The sequence below is a fragment of the Chiloscyllium punctatum genome, chromosome 25 (assembly GCF_047496795.1).
Source record: "Chiloscyllium punctatum isolate Juve2018m chromosome 25, sChiPun1.3, whole genome shotgun sequence".
Taxonomy (NCBI): Eukaryota; Metazoa; Chordata; class Chondrichthyes; order Orectolobiformes; family Hemiscylliidae; genus Chiloscyllium; species Chiloscyllium punctatum.
The window spans coordinates 53,788,227-53,807,744 of NC_092763.1; the positions used below are offsets into that span (position 1 = coordinate 53,788,227).

Consider the following 19,518-nt stretch of genomic DNA (forward strand, 5'->3'; position numbering starts at 1 on the left):
GGACTAATACTGCTCAGGTTATCAGAAGGGTTTTTCTCCTCAGACATTAAAAATCATGAATACACCTTGGTGGAAGAAATCAGGAGTTAGGATCAAAACTTATATCGCTAGACTGCCCTAGAGTGTAACTTTGCCTGCTAACCAATTTGGCAGATTGGAGGCAGACATAGCGGTGGGCTGATTCCATAGCGGACAGGTTAAAAGGCCAATTTCCACTTGTATCCATCCCTTGATTAATTGGCCTGGATATTCAGGTGAAAATGCAGTCAGTACTGAGCTGTATCAGACAGGTCTCAAAAGGTATGTAAATGCTTTTTCTTAAAATTCAAAATATTTCAAAGGTTTGTTAAAATTTAAATGTATTTTCTCTAATACTCCCTTACCACCCCAACCCTATTCACCTTGCAGCCCACTTGTCCTACCTGTCAGCCACCTCTTCCCAACCTAACATTCATGCATCTGGCTATGCCACCCATTTCTGCCCTGCAACCCTACCCTCTCCGGTCCTTCCAGCCACAACAAGGTCAACCTCATTATTCTGCACCCATCCCCTCATTCATGGTATAATTTATTTGTCAGGTATACAACACGCAGGCCATTTTATCAGAGAAAGAACTCGGTCACTTGGAGTGTTCAAAGTCTTGGGCGGAAGTGTTGGATAGACTATTGATGCTGAAAATTGACAAGTATCAAAAGAGATGCATCCATGGATTTTGAAGGAAGTGAGAATGGAAATTTCAAGGTCACTAGTTACAATATTTCAGTCTTTCCTGGATTCAGGGGAGACGTCAGAATACTGGAAAATTGCAAACATAGGTCAAGAAATATTGGAAGGATAAACCCAGTAATTACAGAGCAGTCAATTTAGGCCCATTAGTGGGGAAGCCTCTCAAGACAATTATTCAGGATAGAATTAGTAGTTATGTGGAAATAAAGTTGGTTTGATTAGGAAGAGTCATTATGGATTTCTAAAGGGGGAAATCATATTTAACTAACTTGCTGGAGGTCTTTCGAGAGGTATAAAAAGGTTAGTAGCAACAGTAGATTGCTGAGTGATAGGAAACTGAGAATAATGGTCAGTGGATATATTGGGCTAGAGGAAGGTTTGTAGTGGAGTTCACCAGGGGTAATTATTGTTTTATATCCTTTTCCTGATATAAATTAATGATCTATATCTTGGTGTGCATGGGCCAATTTCAAAGTTTTCAGATGAGAAAAAATTGGAAGAATTGTGGGGAGGATAGCATAGAACTCTCGAAGGACATAGACAAGTTGATGGAATGGGAAGATAAGTGGCAGAAGGGATTCAATGCAGAGAAGTGTGAGATGATGAACTTAGGAGGAAAGAACATTGAAAGACATTACAAATTGTGGGTGCAATTCTGAATGGAATGTAGGAGCAGAGGAACAAGGATGTATATGTACACAGAATGTGGCTGGACAGTTAGTCACGGTGGTAAGTAAAGCATACAGTATCATCAGTTTTACAAGTAGGGACATAGAACTCAAGGGTGTGGAGGTGACATTGAACTTCTATAAGTTGTATGTTTCTACTCTGTAAGTATTTGGAATATGAAATGCACCATCGGGCGGCACGGTGGCACAGTGGTTAGCACTGCTGCCTCACAGCACCAGAGACCCGGGTTCAATTCCCGCCTCAGGCGACTGACTGTGTGGAGTTTGCACGTTCTCCCCATGTCTGCGTGGGTTTCCTCCGGGTGCTCCGGTTTCCTCCCACAGTCCAAAGATGTGCAGGTCAGGTGGATTGGCCATGCTAAATTGCCCGTAATGTTAGGTAAGGGGTTGATGTAGGGGTATGGGTGGGTTGCGCTTCGGTGGGGCGGTGTGGACTTGTTGGGCCAAAGGGCCTGTTTCCACACTGTAAGTAATCTAAAATGCCGGTATGGTGGAGGTGGGTTCAACTGAGGAATTCAAGATGGCATTGGATGATTATTTGGATGAAAATAATGTGCAAAGATATGGGGAAAAAAAGAGGGAGAATAACATTTGGTAATGATGCTCATTCAATGAGCCAGTACCAACATGATGATCCAAAAGGCATCTTTTTGCACCAGAACACGACTGAAAATCTGTAATTGAACATTTTATTGAGCATCACATTCCAGCAAGTTTCTTCACTGGTGTCCCTGGCAGGCCATGGCATATCATTTGTGTTTGTGAAAAGTCCATATAAACATGATTGGCTGACTTAAACCAAATCTGATATCACGCTGAGGGAACATCAATGATAAAATGCCCAAGTCTGAAACTGTAAACACTTCTTTGTACCAAATATGATTGTAAGGAAATGATAATCAATAAACACAGTGAAATACTTCACAGGTATTTGTAGAACTTTGTGATGCCTTGTAAGATGGTAACACCTCAATTTCAACTGCAAAAAATGTTTTGTTAAAGTATGTGAAGTAGATTCTACAAGCTTCTTCACTACCAATAGCAAGTGAGAAGATGCATCATCTTATTCCACTCTAACATTAACTTGACCAATATTGGTGTACTGTTATTGGAATAATTAGTTTCACACCTGTTTTTTGCAAAATAATGTGATTTCAGGACTTCTTGTACTTTCTGTCCAAGATAGCACACATTGATACAACTGTTGTACTAATAAAAGGAAGTTGTGAATTTGCGTTTCATTTCTAAAATGGATGCTGAAATTATATCTTGAGCCATATTGCTCTCAACTTTCATGTGCTTTTTCTATTGCTCTAATTGCTAATTTTAATCTTCTTGCTTGATAACAACAACTATTATTTCATTTATATCAGATGCACGTTTAAGGACACTAAGCTCCTGAACTATCTTTCAAATAACCATGACTTAAAACGATGTTTAACTGTGACCTGGACCTTTGCTTTTCCTCCACAATGGCATATTGTCTATATATGATTGACTTCTCCATAGCTATGGCACTTTGACAGGGAATAGGGACATTAAAGTGATTGGTGGCTGTCAGAACAATGGTATATTTGATCTTGTGACCCTAAGAATATGAAATTAGCTGGCTTAGAAAAGAACTTCATTATAATTTGCAATTATTTATTTTTGAGATTTTAATTGTTGTAACCTCTTCACAGGTCTCCTTCTTCATTAATGTATGCCTTTACTCAAAGGTTTGATCTGAATTATATTATTTCATATGTCTTCTCAAAAATGTTTACAACATTGCTTCCTAAGTTCGCACCCACAACTGAGATAATTTCTTTAACTCAAGAATACAACATTCAGCAGTCTCATTTGTCAATTGTTTCCAATAATGGAATGCCACTCTCACTCCAGTTTCATTTTTTAAGGCATAATGGAATCCAAATCTCATTAATTTTAATGTATTCCATAGTAATGGTATCACTCAGGCAACCCTAGGTGGATACTACACCAAAGGTATTTGACCCCCATTATGGTGAGTAGAACATTTACTTTATCCTTAACTCCTATTTTATTTGCTTTCAGCCAAATGTGAAACCCTTATTTGTACTTAGACTAGTTCCCTTTCTTGAGATTGAATTTCCCTTTAATGGCAAATACACCCTTTGTGTATTTTTTAAAAATTATATTTAGTTTCCATGCTTACTTTGTGGGCTGTAAATCAACACAGCATGTGTAGATGGATCAATTGTTTTTACAGTTCAAACATCATCAATATTATTTTTTTGAGTTCCAAAAAATGTCATATTTTTCTTTTGTGCTTAATTCCTAAATGAAATGTAAAAATGCTTTCATCCTCATCTCAGTAGTCAGAATAATTTGGAGTATTTTGGGATGTTGGGCTGTGTCTCAATTTTGATGTGATCATTCCATCCTAATCATGCAAAGCTTATTGATCAGATGAAGGTTAGATGAGAAAAATTGATTCCTATTGTGGGGGAATCTATGATTATAGTAAAATATCAGAATGTGACGTCACCCTCTTCAGACCATGAAATTGTGAAATTCGTTACCACAGAGGGCAGTAGAGTCTTTAAAATGTCATGAAATGTATTCATGGCTGAGATAGACCAGCAAGGTTATGGGGAAAAGGCAGAGAAGTGGAGTTGAGGATTATCAGATCAATGATGATCCCATTGAGTGGCAGAACAGACTTAATGGGCTGAACGTGAGTCGAGAGTATGGTGTTGGAAAAGCACAGCTGGTCAGGCAGCATCCGAGGAGCAGGAGAATCGACGTTTTGAGCATAAGTTCTTTATCTTTTTACCTGATAAAGAGCTTATGCTCAAAACATCAATTATCTTGCTCTTCAGATGCTGCCTGACCAACTGTGCTTTTCCAGCGCCATTCTTTAAACTCTGACCTCCAGCATCTGCAGTCCTCTGTTTCTTCCTGAATGGGCTGAATGGGCTACTTGTACTCTTACAACTATTGTCGTATGGTCTAATTGTCTCATTTTTATTACCTGAGACCTTTCATGGACTAAAATAATTTTAAACAAGGAAAACACTGACTCAAGATGATCACAGTGGTCTTCTGATTAGGTTGAGCTATGCTCACACAGGCTCCAGTAAACAAGAATTACAATGACTAAAATTGAATCTTAATAAAAAGCTATTGAAACTCAGATTAGTATCTCCTAGAATATTCACAACTGGATGAAATTTTCACACTCAGATTAAAGTCATCAACAGGTGGAAAACCATTGAAGCCAGAAATGAAGATTGACAAATGAACTATATTTCAGGTACTAGCTTTTTGAAAGAGAAATGGAAATGGATTAATATTAGCAAAAATGGAAGGTTCTGTCTCTTTCTTTCTGTCTCGCTCTCTCTCTCTCCCCCCTCCCTCCCTCATCCCCTGTTTATTTTAGTAATTTGAAAAACACTATCCAGTGAAAAAACATATCAGGAAAATATCAATTAATTAAGAAGCCAAAAATATCCACAAACTTTGTGATTGGTAAGGGTACAAGACATTAATTAAACAATGGTGGTCTCAGGTAAAAATCTAACCGAACTCTAAGGACTTTTGAAGCTGCCTATTTTTTAATCCTTTTTGTACTATGCTTTCTCCTCTTCTAACAAATTATATCTGTGCCTTTTTTGTGTGTGAATTTGATGTTCCACTTTATTATTTCCTTGAGGTTAATGAAGAATAAAATAATTTTCCTTACATCAAGAGAACTTTATATTTTTCTCCATAATTTTAATCAATACTACAATTAAGCAGCATGCTAAAAGTAAGTAAAAATGTTTGTTTATTGTGGTCAGCCGAGTGATTTTGTTGAGCTGATTCACACTTTCTTCCTTTGTACATATTACGATTTTACTCTTGGGCCTACTACAGGCCCGACTGATCCTTCACATATTCAACACATCTGTTGATCAGGATAATGTGTACTATTGAAAATTAAAATTTGTTCTTGGAATTCATTTGATCATTCATGTACCCTAATGCTTAAAAGCACCAAATTACTTATTCATTGCTATGATTAATTTTTAATAGAAAATATAAATTTGTGTGACCGCTGTTAGTTTTGACAAATACTTCAACAAAGTTGTGTGATCCTTTTGAATTTTGCATGATCAATTGGTCAGTTACCGACACGTAGGATGAAGGGCAGCTGCAAGGTTGTGTATAAAGGCTCCGTTATACTGGGCTCTTGAGCTGCAGCAAACTAAACAGGCATCCCCAGTGTATCTTATCTGGCTCAGGCCGACATATCTTATCTGGCTCAGGCCCAGTCAGTAGCAGCTTGATTTTTAATGTGGAATGTCCTGAGGCACTTCAGAGAGTAATACTGGATCAAATAAAGAGATATTGAGATTGGTGACCAAAAAAGATATCAAAGAAATAGCTTTTAAGCAATGCCTCATAGGACGCAAATTGGATAAATATGTGGGAGAATTTAGGGAAGGGATTTCAAAACATTGGGCAATGAAGCTTAAAGCACACCTACCAATAATAGAGTGACAAAACTGAGGCCAGAATTAGAGGACAAAGATCTCAGGATTACAGTCTTGGAGAGGTTACACAATGAGTGCCAAGACTGAGGAAGGATTTGAAAACCAGGATGACAGTTGATGACAGGAATGACAGTTTAAAAATCAAAGAACTGTGAAACCAGAAGTGCATTAGATTAATGAGTTTTAGATGAACTTGAAGCAATGGAAGATGCAATGTGAGAGATCATCAGTGATATCAATTGAACGCTTGAGTGTTCACTGAGCAAAGGCATATCTTAATTTCAGCAGCAGCTTGGCTGAATAATGGGAAGAAATAGACAATCCTATGAAGCTTAGGTTCTGTGTTCCCTCTTGGGTACATGTATTAGATCTTCTGGAATTATTTAGAAGAGGACCAGGGGAGTTATTCTTAAAATCATGGCCAATATTTATCCCTCAATTGGGTTTTGCTGTGTGCAATTTGATTGCCATGCTACCTACTTTCTAACAGTGATGACACTTCAAAAGTACTTCATCAGTTATAAAGTGCTTTGAGACATCTCGTGGTCAAAGCAGTGCTATATCAATAAAAGTGCTCCTTTTATTTGGTTGAAACTCAGTTCAGATCACAAACATGGCAATATTGTAAACGTTTTTATTCAACTTCAAACAATTGTCAGACTGAAGGAAGAAACTGAGATGGAGTCAGTAAATAGGGCATAAAGTTTGTGGAAGGAACCAAAGTCTAGATCTTTTCATCTTCCCAATGCTTAACTCAAAGTAGACATTTTGATATCTGAAAATTGAATGTCAGATGAGCATCATGACAAATCAGAGGCTGTAAAGGGGTGGAGAGAAGTATTACAAAGGTGAAGCTGGACAAATTAGCATACATGTGCAACTCATGGGTGTTAATTTTGAATGGTGTTGCCTCTAGGGCAGCATAAAGCTGATGAATAGAATAGGGTCAAAGAAATATCCTTGGAATCCCATAAGATATTGGTTCAGCAGCAAGAAGGTGTGTCATTGCAGTGAGCTTCTGCGATGACTAGGTTGATCAGAATGGAAGTAGCTGATGGACAGTCCTGCCCAGCTGAAAAACAAAGGAGAAAAACAGATGGAGGATAAACTGCTTTGTTGTGTCGAAAAGCTCTATGCAGGCTAGGCATAATGAGAGAGAGCTTACTATATGTGCCGTCATGTAAAATAAAATTGACCTTGATACCTTAAGAATTGAAAAGATGATATAATCTTTAAATGACAATAAGCAAATCAATCTGAGTTTGGAATCTTCCATTTAGTGTATTAATTCACATAATTCTACCAACAAGCTTGCTTTGTCTCTTAGTCTTCTCATATATTTAATAATAGGGTGTATCTAAATCACAGAATTATGGGGTCAAACTCCAGGGTTTAAGAATATAATCTTATCTGATTTTTCAGTGTAACACTGAGGGAATGTTGCACTAGATGTTTTTTTGGGGAGCTGAATCTTTCAACAAAAGCCTTGTCTGTCCTCCCGGGTGAGTTGTCAGAGAAGAAATTGGGAGAACTAATTCTGTCTTATTGAATTTATCCTGAAATTCCGATTACTGTGATAGTCATCCAATGGATATGTTACTGGACAAATAATTGAGAATTTTGGACTATTAACTCAGAACACATGAGTTTAAACCTGTCATGACAGCATGAATGTTTTAATTTAGTATAAAACATCCAGAAATAAGTTGCTAACAGAAAAAAGGTCACAATGAAACAGTTGGATTGTAAGAAAATGTTACACTGCAGAATGCTGATATGTAAACCTAATGCCTGATTTTTTTTATATATTGTGGACCCCAGATTTCAATCCTGTCACTGTAAGCAGTTACTAAGATGAGGCAAGAATTTCACTGCTGTAAGATATTGAAAAAGAAATTGCACCAATAGTTTATTTTTTAATCAGGATTATTACTTGCTGTAGATAAGACAGGATAATCCTGTTTCCTAATAGCATTCCCTTGCCTTCAACAACTGAATCCCAGGCAACTTGCGAATGAAATCTAGCATAACAGAGTTCAGCATTCTGCTGAAAGCTGCAGAAAAGCAGAATGCAAATTATTAATAGTTGAGGGTACAGAATACAGAATCATTGGATTTATGTTTTTGATCAAGTATTTGACATGTACAGAGAGACCAATCACTGAGCTAAAAAGATTGGGAAAGCTAAATTACTAAGAAATCCACACAAGTATTTGGCTGACATGGGAAGTATATTCAATACATTTTTAGAGACAAATTCAATATGCTTAAGCTGAGGAAACTTAATTAAGGTGGTTAGAGACAAACTAAAGAAACATCCAAGTCTTTGTCAGGCATTGCTGGAACTTAACCAGCTCAACTGTGCAGTTCATAACAAAGAACACAATTATTTTTCTTCGGACTGTGGGGCATTGCATCAATTGATGCTTAATGCTGTGCTACCCTTGAAAAATAGCAATCCCCATCTCATGTATCAAGTCTGTATTTCTATCAGTATTTATATATAGCACCATATATAAGTTTGGGACTCACCATATATAAGTTTGGGATTCTCCAAAACCCTTCACTGTTCATCTGGAACTCACCAAAACCTTTAACTGTTTACTTGTGACTCCCCAAAGCACTTCAGTGTTTATGATGACCGAACTAATAATCTTTCTGTAGGTTGCTGGATGTTGTCAAAGACATGGTGAATACACTTTTGTTTACTTGCTTTAATGTGTAGTGAGGAAGAACATAATTATGGAATCTTCCATGACCAACAAAGGCCATTCAGCACTTCATAGCTGAACCAGCTCTCTGTGGTAAGGATGTCCAAAATCGTACATGCACTAATTTTATTCTCATAACCTTTCAAGACATTCCACCAGGTAGATGTTAACAGGAATTGCATTGCTGAAAGATCCTATCAAATCTGATTCTACTACTCTTTCAGCCATGTCTTCCAAATCTTAATCTTCTGCAAGGATAAAAAATGTCCTCCTAATTTCTCTTCTTGTTCATTATGACCTGTTAAATTTATGACCTTCATTTAAACAGCAAGTTTCCATGATTATCAGTAGAGATACATATTTTCCTAATCAACTTGTTCAGAGATGTTGTAACACAACTCTGGACCAGTTAGGACTTTAACCTAAGCCTCCCGGTCCAGAAGGAGGGACACCAGCACCGTGCCTCAAGAATGTTTGATAAGGAAATTAAATATAATTAACACAAGATAATGATCACTGACTCTACTTTTATTATGTTGTTTGAGAGATGTCTATGACCAGGAGACCTGCAATAACTCCACTAGTTTTTATTTGAAATAGTGTCATAGAATCTTTTACATCTACTAAGAGGAATAACCTGATTTAATTAACTGAATGTAACAGCTAAAACAGTGCTCCTGTCTATCTGGCACAATTACGTCCTGAAGCCCTGATGGAATTAAAGTCCAATCAAGCACTTTTACTGTTGCACAGATCTCAAAAAGTCACTATACCTTTAAGATATCTGGATCACTTCACTGTGTGTGACATTTGACATAAGAGGTCTCCATTTGCTTTCTGTCAATCAATCTGAATTCAGTCAGCACTTATTTATTAGCAAGCAGACAGTTAGTCAGTAGTAAGCCAGTCAAGTATAGACATTCAGTAAAAGTAAACTAATTAAACGTTTGACCCAGGCTGTATCTGTAAGTCTAAGTTATATCAATATATCTCATTAGTTGTTAATAAACTTCCAGGTGTCTGACTCAATATGAAGCTGATTTTCCCCAAGATTATGCAATGTGGCTAACATATAGAAAACTACAAGAAGCCCATCAGGCTGACATCATGTTGGCAGTAGCAACAAAACGTAGAAACTACAAGCTGGGCACAGAAAGTTGAAACTCAATGGGCTGTTGTGAATAGTTATTTTCCTATCAGTCACCCATCAACTGTCCGCATTAACGGCTGCAACAGTGCAGAAGCAAGAAACACTTGTAAGAACACTTTCCTTATTTAATGAAAAGACATGAGCCAAAAACTGATCTGATTTAAAACATAGAACTTTTAAAAGGGGCTGGAAAGAAACCCTAAACTAAGATTATAGACCTGTAATGAAACACTGTGATATATAGCAAAAGTAGTTGACAAGAATCTGGATATGAAAATACCTTACCTGCATACAAGTGGTGGTTGATTCTGCTAATTTGCATTTCAAAATTGGTGTAAAGATGAAAGAAAAAGTGTGACATCACAACTCACTTTATTGCTCGGAGAACCACCTCCAAGCACAAACCTGCAATTTTTTTTAAAGCAGCAACAGCAAGAAACAAAAATGGAATACAAACCACTTTGTAAAAAATGGGAAGAAATGTTACAGTCAAATACAGATCCTTTTTATTCTGGCAATTTAAAAGAGCACAAAACAGCACAATAAGGAGCAATAGCATGTATCTTCTTGAATTCAGTTATTTAAGGAAAGACTGTATAGACCAACAGAATATGGAAAAAGAGACAGGCAGTCAAGCTCTTTGTCACTTTTGGAACTGAAAGGTTCTGAATTAAATCCTCCAGCATTTCAAGTGATGGCTGCAAAGATGAAAATAAAATTTCTGATGCTTTGAGCACTAAATAGGGTCCAAGTCAACTTCAGAATAATTTGACTTGAATTCATGTCATTCTGCCAATATTTAGATCAGAATATTAATTAATTCATCAACACTAAGCTGACCTCCCTGAAAGGCTGGCTGAACTGAATATTGCTGGTACACATTGCAAATGTTTCCATAGGCACTTCTGAACAGAGCAAAAGATTATAACATAAATGTCTGTTTGAAACAGTTATGGCAGGACAGTAACATGATGCTTGATTTTGCAATTGCTTTAGCAGTTATTGACAAGAACAGTCAGACTTCTTAACCTCGTACAAAATGTGAATTACCTCATCCACCAAAATAGTATCCTGCATTTCATGACATGTGCACTTTATGTTCTGCAAAAGAAAATTGACTAAACTGTGTAAGATGTGCAAGTGTTTGAAGAAAACCAAAGCACAACACAGTGCTACACAGTCATATTTTCTGTTTTCAGGTCACTAGCATCTGTGATATTTGGCTTTTATTATTGACTCCCTTGCATCACAGTGCAAGGTGACCTCATAATTTGTTGTTGTACTTTCTCAGCTCTGGTGTTGTCTTCACTAGTTATAGAATCATAGAATTTTTCAATGCAGAAGAAAATCATTTTACCCAAAGAGCTACCCAGCCAGTCTCTATCTCCATAGTCCTCTACATTCATCACTTTCAAGTATATATCCAGCTCATTTTTTCAACATCTAATGGAATTTGCCCCTACCATTTTCCCAGACAGTGCAGTCCAAGTCCAGGAACTCTCTGAGGAAAGAAGTTTCTTCTCATCACACTCCAAGTTTTCTTGCTGACAATCTTGAAATTGTAACTATTACTTACGGACATACCAACCAATGGAAAGAGAATACCCTTCTTTACCCTGTCAAAGATGTTCATAATTTTGCACACCTCAATAAGATCACTTAAGCTTCCAGTGTAAGCCATTTTTTGTTCTATTCCTTGAAACCATTCCATATCCTAAGCAGTTATCTTATGTTGTTCATATTTTGATGACCATTTAGGGAGTTACTTTGTTAGATAATCACTAATTCAATGAATCATTGCATAACTTCTTATAGTTGGCTGGGGAGTGGCAGGTGGAGTTTAATTTAGATAAATGTGAGGTGCTGCTCACATTTATATGTTTGGAATAGATAAATGTTTGGAAAGGCAAATCAGGGAAGGATTTAATGGTAATGTCCTGGGGAGTGTTGCTGAACAGAGAGACCTTGGAGTGCAAGTTCATAGTTCCTTGAAAGTGGAATAACAAGTAGATAGGATAGTAAAGAAGGCATTTGGTATGCTTGTCTTAATTGGTCAGTACATTGAGTGAAAGAGCTGGGAGGTCATGTTGTGGCTGTACAGGACATTGATTAGGCCACTTTTGGAATACTGTGCAATTCTGGTCTCCCTCTAGTAGGAAGGATGTTTTGAAGCTTGAAAAGGTTCAGAAAAGATTTACAAGGATGTTGCCATGGCTGGAAGGTTTGAATAAAAGGTAGAAGGTGAATAGGCTGGGGCTATTTTCCCTGGAGTGTCAGAGGCTGAGAGGTTCATAAAATCATGAGGGGCATGGATAGGATAAATAGACAGGTCTTTTCCCTGGGGTGGGGGAGTTCAAAATTGGAGAGCATAGGTTTAGGATGAGAGGGAAAACATTTAAAAGGGACCTAAGAAATAACTTTCTCACGCAGAGGGTGGTGCGTGTATGGAATATGCTGTCAGAGGCAGTCATGGGGGCTGATACATTTACAACATTTAAAAGGCATCTGGATGGGTATATGAATAGGAGGGGTTCAGAGGGATATGGGCCAAATGCTGGCAAGTGGGACAAGACTAATTTAGGATATCTGGTCGGCATGGACAAGTTGGACCTAAGGGTCTGTTTCCATGCTGTACATCTCTATGACTCTATAATGGCTACTGTATCCTTTCAATGCTGACTGCTTTTTTCAGTTTCATTTGTTTATCGTCAGCTGCAAATTCCACAAAGAGTGATTTTGAGGCCTTTTCATCTTTCTTGCCCTTTCTCAGGATCTCCTGGTTTGGTGAGGCTGCCAGTTCCCTCTGTCTTATCTTTAAGACTGGAAAGTTGACACCTTTCTCTGTAGATGCTGAGTTGATTACATACCCTCATCTGTTTCAGAGTTACATTTACAAGAAGGTATCCACAACCTGTAAGAACATGAGTTGTTAAGATCTGTTCAGCCATCATTAGCTTAACGTTGTGCAAAATGTTGCAATTTTCTTTGGGCACACATAGGGTTACAAGTCTAATCTTTCGACTTGCTTGAGCTGAGATGAGTGGATTTTGCTGAATGTCTACTATCTGAAACTGCACATCTTTATTCTTCCCATCGCATTGTGCTTTTATGTTTGTTTGCTCTCATGAGATAAACATAGTCTTTTCATATAGGCTGAATGTTACCTTTGAGAGTTTCATTTGTGGGTTTCCATCTTGAGCCGCTTCACATGGGTCTGCAAAGCTTACAACTTAGGAAGAAGTATGAGTGTCTATCTGACTTTTCACATTTACTTCATCCACTACTTCTACAGTCATCACTCTAACAGTCACAAACAATTTATCACCCTTTGACCTGAATGATTCACCTGACATTTCTCTCACAGCCATCTTTATCAACAGTTTTTGCTTCCTTATGGCTAAACACCTGGGTGTAAAATAATTTAGCTTCTTGTAGGTAATGTACTCGTCTTTAGTTTTCCCTTGAGATGGTATGCTCTGCAATATTTACATTTTACATACTCAAATCTTGATCTTTTAATTTGATTTGACTTATTGTAGTCACATGCACCGAAGTAGAGTGAGCTGTACAGGCAAATCATTGCAACAAGGACATACAGATCATAGGGTGCAGTCACAGAGCGAGGCAAGAAAGGTTGTACTGTAGAGGAGATGCATGAAACAAGATCAACATTAACAGCATCAACATTATGTGAATTTAAAGAATCCATTCATCAGTCTAATAATGGCTGGGAAAAAGCCACCCTTGAAACTGTTGGAGCAGGTGATCAAGCTTCTGTATCTTCTGCCTGATGGAAGAGGTTGTAAGAGAGTGTTACAAGGTGGAAGGGGGCTTTTGATGATATTGTCACCCTTTCTGTGTCAATGAGAATTGTAAACGGAATCCATGGGTGGAGGTTGGTTTCCATGTTGTTCTGGGCTGCGCACCCAACCTCCTTATGGTCCTGGGTAGAGCATTTGCTGTACCAGGCCATTATGCGCCCAGATAGTACGCTTTCTATGATGCATCTGTAAAAGTTGGTGAGACTCCTTATGGACATGCCAGATTTCCTGAGCTGCCTGGGGAAAAAGAGGTGTTGTTTTGCCTTCTTGACCATTGCAGCTACATGGAATTCCAAAACAGGTTGTCAGTTATCGTCACATGGAGGAACTCGATGCTGTCAACCCTCTCAACTTCTGCTCCACTGATATTAATCCATGGAGTGTTCTCCTCCCTTCTTCCTGAAGTCAATGATCAATTCTTTTGTTTTGGTGACATTGAGAGAGAGGTTGTTATCATTGCACCACAACAGTTTTCTGGCATTTCTACAAATAATTCTGAATAGAAAGTTCAAACTGTGTCTTCAAAGCCTTTAAAACTTCTCCAGTCTGGCCTTTCAGCTCCTCAAGGATAGTTGCCAGCGTGCAACATAGCTTGTAGTGCACTTTCCCAGCACTAATCGTAAAATTGACAGTCTTACTTGTTCAGTTCTGTAGCTACCTCATAATTTGTCATTGAATTTGGGAGAAATTCCAATTCTATCTCAAATTGCTTTACATTCCTAGCGCATTAGGGACTGCTAAATTCACAGCCATCTTGGCTTACCTAATAACTCAAATTCACAGAATGCAATTCAAATTATTTCATGCTGGTTCTTACAATAGCTGACTCTCTTAGAATTCTCAGAATCCATACAATTTTACCTGGAATCTTCAAATGGGATGCTTCATGTATGTGTTTTAATGGCTATTTTTAAAATGAAGGCAAGTAATAATAGAGGTCAAATGGCCATGGTAAACTGCAAGTAAACAGTGCACAAGTGTGTTTCCCCCAACTGAAAATTGTAATTAAAAGTGGCCAGGGTGCAATCCTTTTGTCCTGATAACTAACCCAATTCAGGCCGAGAAAATTGTTGACTTAAGATCAAAGTGAGTTGTTGACACAAAGACAGTCCAACATGTTGGACTCCTCCATGAACATATGCCTTATATCTTGCCTTCAGATTTATATATTAGGTTTCATTAAAATCTTTGTTAACTCAGAGGTATATATTAGCAGCACTTTTTTTTCTTTATCAAAGAACTATTCCCAATTATGAAGCAGCTGGAGCTATGTATGTTCTAGTTTAGCTGGAGCATCAAGGATCCTTTATATAAAAATACAGCATTATCTAATTTCAGTTTGCATCAGATTTAGCTTCATTTCAGTGGGTGGTCATTCCACTGTTTATTCATTTTATATCAACCCCTCTACATTGTGAGGAACTTTACATGTAATCATGAAGATACATCAGTTGCCTGACCTGCTGTGCTTTTCCAGCACCACTCTAATCTAGACTCTGGTTTCCAGCATCTCCAGTCCTCACTTTTGCCTAAGACACATTAGTTGTCAGACTAAAAGCAAACCGCATATGTTTAAACCTTCTAAGAAAAGACTACTATTAAAGTACTCATACAGTTCCAGACTTTGTGCTCTTTTTAGGTGCCCTGATGATTAGATTCCCTACAGTGTGGAAACAGGCCTTTCAGCCCAACCAGTCCACACCGACCCTCCGAAAAGTAACTCACCCAGACCCATTTCCCTCTGACTAATGCACCTAATTTATCATGGCCAATTCACCTAACCCGCACATCTTTAGATTGTGGGAGGAAACCGCAGCACCCGAAGGAAACCCACCCAGACATAGGGAGAATGTGCAAACTCTGCATAGGCAGTTGCCTGAGGCTGGAATTGAACCTGGCACCCTGGTGCTATGAGGCAGCAGTGCTAACCACTGAGCTACCATGCTGCCCCACAGTTTGATGAACAAACCACTATTACAACATAGCCCAATGAAATTAATCTTTTATACAAAGAATGATTTGTTTTGTCATGTGTGGATCTTAGGGAGAAATGTTTATTTTAAATGTGTGCTCCTCTATCAGAAAGTAGACATCTGCTCTGTCAGGGCATGATAGGTTGATTTAGATTAGAGCATTGAATTGTAAATGCCATCCTCCATTTGTGAAAGTATAGCCTCCAGCAATTAGACTACTGAAAACCTTCAAATCAATTATTCAGAAAAAGTCTACCTTCATGTCATGCACATGTTATACTTATATGTAATTTGTATAACTGAAAGATGCTAAATATTTTAGAAATAGAAAAAAATGTTGACTTTGACTGCAAAAATTATATTTTTAAGATGTAAATAAGTACTTGATCAATTATTGCAGTGTGTTCATAGTTATTTAATATATCCCTATGAAAATAGTTAAAAAGTAAATAAACTATTGCACATTCAAATGTACACTTCAGAGTATATTCAAAATCATTGTGTATCTTATTTATAATTGTTTTGTCATTTATAATTGGTAATGATGTACATGCATCATTTATGCATATTTGGAAAAGCATGGCCTAATTAGGAATAATCAGCAGGCCTTGTGCAGGACAGGCCATGTCTTAATAAGTTGACTGAATTTTTTGAGTGATGATGGTGATCAGTGAGGTTAGAACAGTGGATGTTGTCTCTATGGATTTTAGTAAGATTTTCAACAAGTCCCTCAGATTTTGCTTATCCAGATGATGAAATGATTGGGATCCATGGTGACTTAGCAGTGTGGATTCAGAATTGGCTTGTCCATGGAAGGGAGAGGGTAGTGGTGGAAGGACGTTTTTCTGGATGGTGGTTTGAGAGTAATAGTGTTCCGTAGGGATCCAAACTGGGATCTCTGCTGTTTGTGTTATGTGTGAAAATATAGGTGGGTGGGTTAGTAAGTTTGCAGATGGCATAATATCGATGCCGTTGTGGATAGTGTAGAAGGTTGTCAAAGGGTACAGTGGGATATACATCAGTTGCAGATATGGATGGCAAAGTTGCGGATAGAGTAGATGTGAGGTGCTGTACTTTGGGAGATCAAGAGTTAAGGGCAAGTTTATAGCTAATGGTAAGACCTTGAACAGCATTGATGTTCACAAGGATTTTGGAGTTCAAGTCCATACCTCCCTGACAGTGGCCACACAAGTTAATAGGGTGATAAAAAAGGCATATGACATGCTTGCCTTAATTGGTTGAGGAATTGAATACAAGAGTCAGGATATCATATTTCGGTTTATAAGATTTGGTTTGGCCACATGTGGAGTGTTTAATTCTGAATGGCACATTACAGGAAGAATGTGGAAGCTTTGGAGAGGGTGCAGTAGAGGTTTACCAGGATGCTGCCTGGATTAGAGGATATGAGCAATAAGCAGAGGCTAGAAAAACTCTGTTTGTTTTCTCTGGAGTGGCAGAGGCTGAGGGGAGGCTTGATAGAAGTCTATAAAATTATGAGATGCATAGATAGGGTTGATGGTCAGAATCTCTTTCCCTGAGTTGAAATGTCTCATACTAGGGGGCATGCATTTAACGTAAGAGGGGGAAAGATTAAAGGAGATGTGAGGGGCAAGTGTTTTACACAGAGAGTGGTTAGAGTCTGGAACATGCTGCCAGGGTTGTGGTAGAGGCAGATGTGCAAGACACATTTAAGGGACATTTAGTTAAGCACATGAATATGCAAGTAATGGAGGGATATGGATCAGGGACAGGCAGCGAGGATTGATTTAATTTGGTGTCATGTTGGCACAAGATTGTGGGCTGAAGGGCCTGTTCCTGTGCCATACTGTTCAATGTTCTATGCTGTGAAGACCTTTTGTGTTTGTACAAATAGAGCAAATCTTATTTTGAATCTTCAGAGTTATTGGACAGAATCTTATTGGCCTCTGAGTAACAAAAATGGAATTTGTTAAAGAAACTCAGCAGGTCTGGCAGCATTTGTGGAGAGAAAGCAGAGTCAATATTTTGGGTCCAGTGACCCTTCACTTAGTTTTTTGTTTAGTAATAAACTCACTGCCATATCTCTTCCAGATATGCCCACCTTAAAGAAATTCTGATCCTCTCTCCAACACGATTTTGATTCTAATCATTTTTCGTGTTCACCATTATTACTTTTATTGTTTCTGCTGGTGTTTGACAGGGTATTTGCCACTCTGCTTTCTTTCAGATGCTGCCAGATTTGTTGGTATCTCCAACTATTTCTGTTTTGTTTTTGACTTGTAGCATTTGCAACCCTTTGATTTTGTCATTTTGCCACAGCCCTTGTTACTCAGACCCCAAACAAAAGAACCAAAGGACAAATTCAGTGAATCCCAACTCAAAGTCACGATCATCTCATTCCATTCCTTCCACAAGCATCATGGAGAGATTCTCGCTAGACTTTGACAAGTTGTCTATGGATGCTTATTATTGTCTGTTCGCCATCTTTCTCATGCCACTATTCACCTCATTAATATTCACAGCCTGATTTCCCAGTCTCATAAAAAAAAACTCATGTTGGGAAAACTAAACAAGAAAACGAGAGTGTGTACCTCGCTAGTTGCTCTGAATGATCTCCATATTGTCTGTGACCTAAATTGCAGCGCACTTGCCTTTCCTCCATGGAGATTGGCATCTGACATTTGTCAGTCCAACTCGACCATCCTAGTACATTTTTAAGTTCATTGTCAGTGCGATTCAGAAACACTTGCATTGCAGTGTGTTTCAGGGACATGTACTCAGCTCATAGATGAGACTAAACTACATTTCAGGGATGCTGACTTGCTCAATTCGCTCTTGCTCACTTAGCGCCCACCTGCTTGCTCACAGCAGCCCTACTTTGTTTTGACTTGCTGTGCCATCCTGTGCCAGTTATCACAGTCACAGCCAGACAGCTTGTCTTGCTGATAAGCAGTCCTCAGTCTGGGGGATATACATCTTGCTGTATGGCAGGTTGCTATATCAAGCTCTTACCTGCTTCATGTGCCAGCAGCTTACGTGACAAACTCACAGCATGAGTGGAGACTACTGAGGGGCCTGAGTGTGCTTTCTCCTCTGGCTGGGAGCCTCTTGGCGCTGCACCTTAACTTTGTGAGGAGGGAATCAGTGGATTGGGTGATGGAGTGCAAGTTCAATCGATTCGCCAGTGATCCTGGGTGTGCTGGGCTGGGATCTCCAAGGAAGCCACCAAGCTATTGATATGGACAGACAGATGGTGGCACAACTGAAGGAGCTTCTTGGAAACCAGGGTCACTGCTTCCAATATGCTTATCTTTTACTGTTGCTCCTTCCTGTGCATTTGTATGAAGTCCCTAATTGTCGAAGCCACAGGTTCCTCTCCTGCCAGGAGCTGACTGGTCTCTGGTAGTACTCTGAGCACCAGTGGCCTGGGCCATCAGCAGATCTCTCACATTGAGGTGCTAAAATGAAATTGTATGCCCACTTTCTCTTTGTCTATGATTCCCATGAAGGAGTCAGTATCTGGGCTAAAGTGGAGTGAAGGAGGAAGCCTTCACAATGCTTCCTCTGAAGCTGCTTGTCCTCACTGGTGATGATGGAGCTTTTGATGGCACCAGTTGTTTCGAAGCTGAGGCTGAGGTTGAGGGTAGGCTTGTCGAAACCTAAAGACAAAAAAGAAAGCAAGTGTTATATTCAGTGGTTAGAAGTAGTAGTCAATGATTGATAGTGATAGTGGGGCCTTGGGATAGTGGAAATAGTTTTAGAGTGGTGTTTGTCATAGCATAAGTGTTTCAGCAATAACACAGTTCTCTTTTCAAAGGCAATAACGAGTTTTATATGGGTATCCCTCCACCCATCTTGCTTATCTCTGCCCTGTTGTGGCCTGTCTTCTCCTGTAATAGGAATAAGGTGGGGGTCAGGATGAAATGAATGATATTACAGTGAGGGACCAGCTGTGAATATTCATGTTCA

The 19,518-nt window shown here is 38.7% G+C and overlaps 1 protein-coding gene across 3 annotated transcripts in view; it reads left to right on the plus strand.

The window, feature by feature from the left end:
* tenm1 (teneurin transmembrane protein 1) overlaps nucleotides 1–19,518 on the plus strand; it is a 2,368,941-nt gene that overhangs the window by 631,593 nt on the left and 1,717,830 nt on the right. The gene's annotated exons all lie outside the window — the stretch shown is intronic.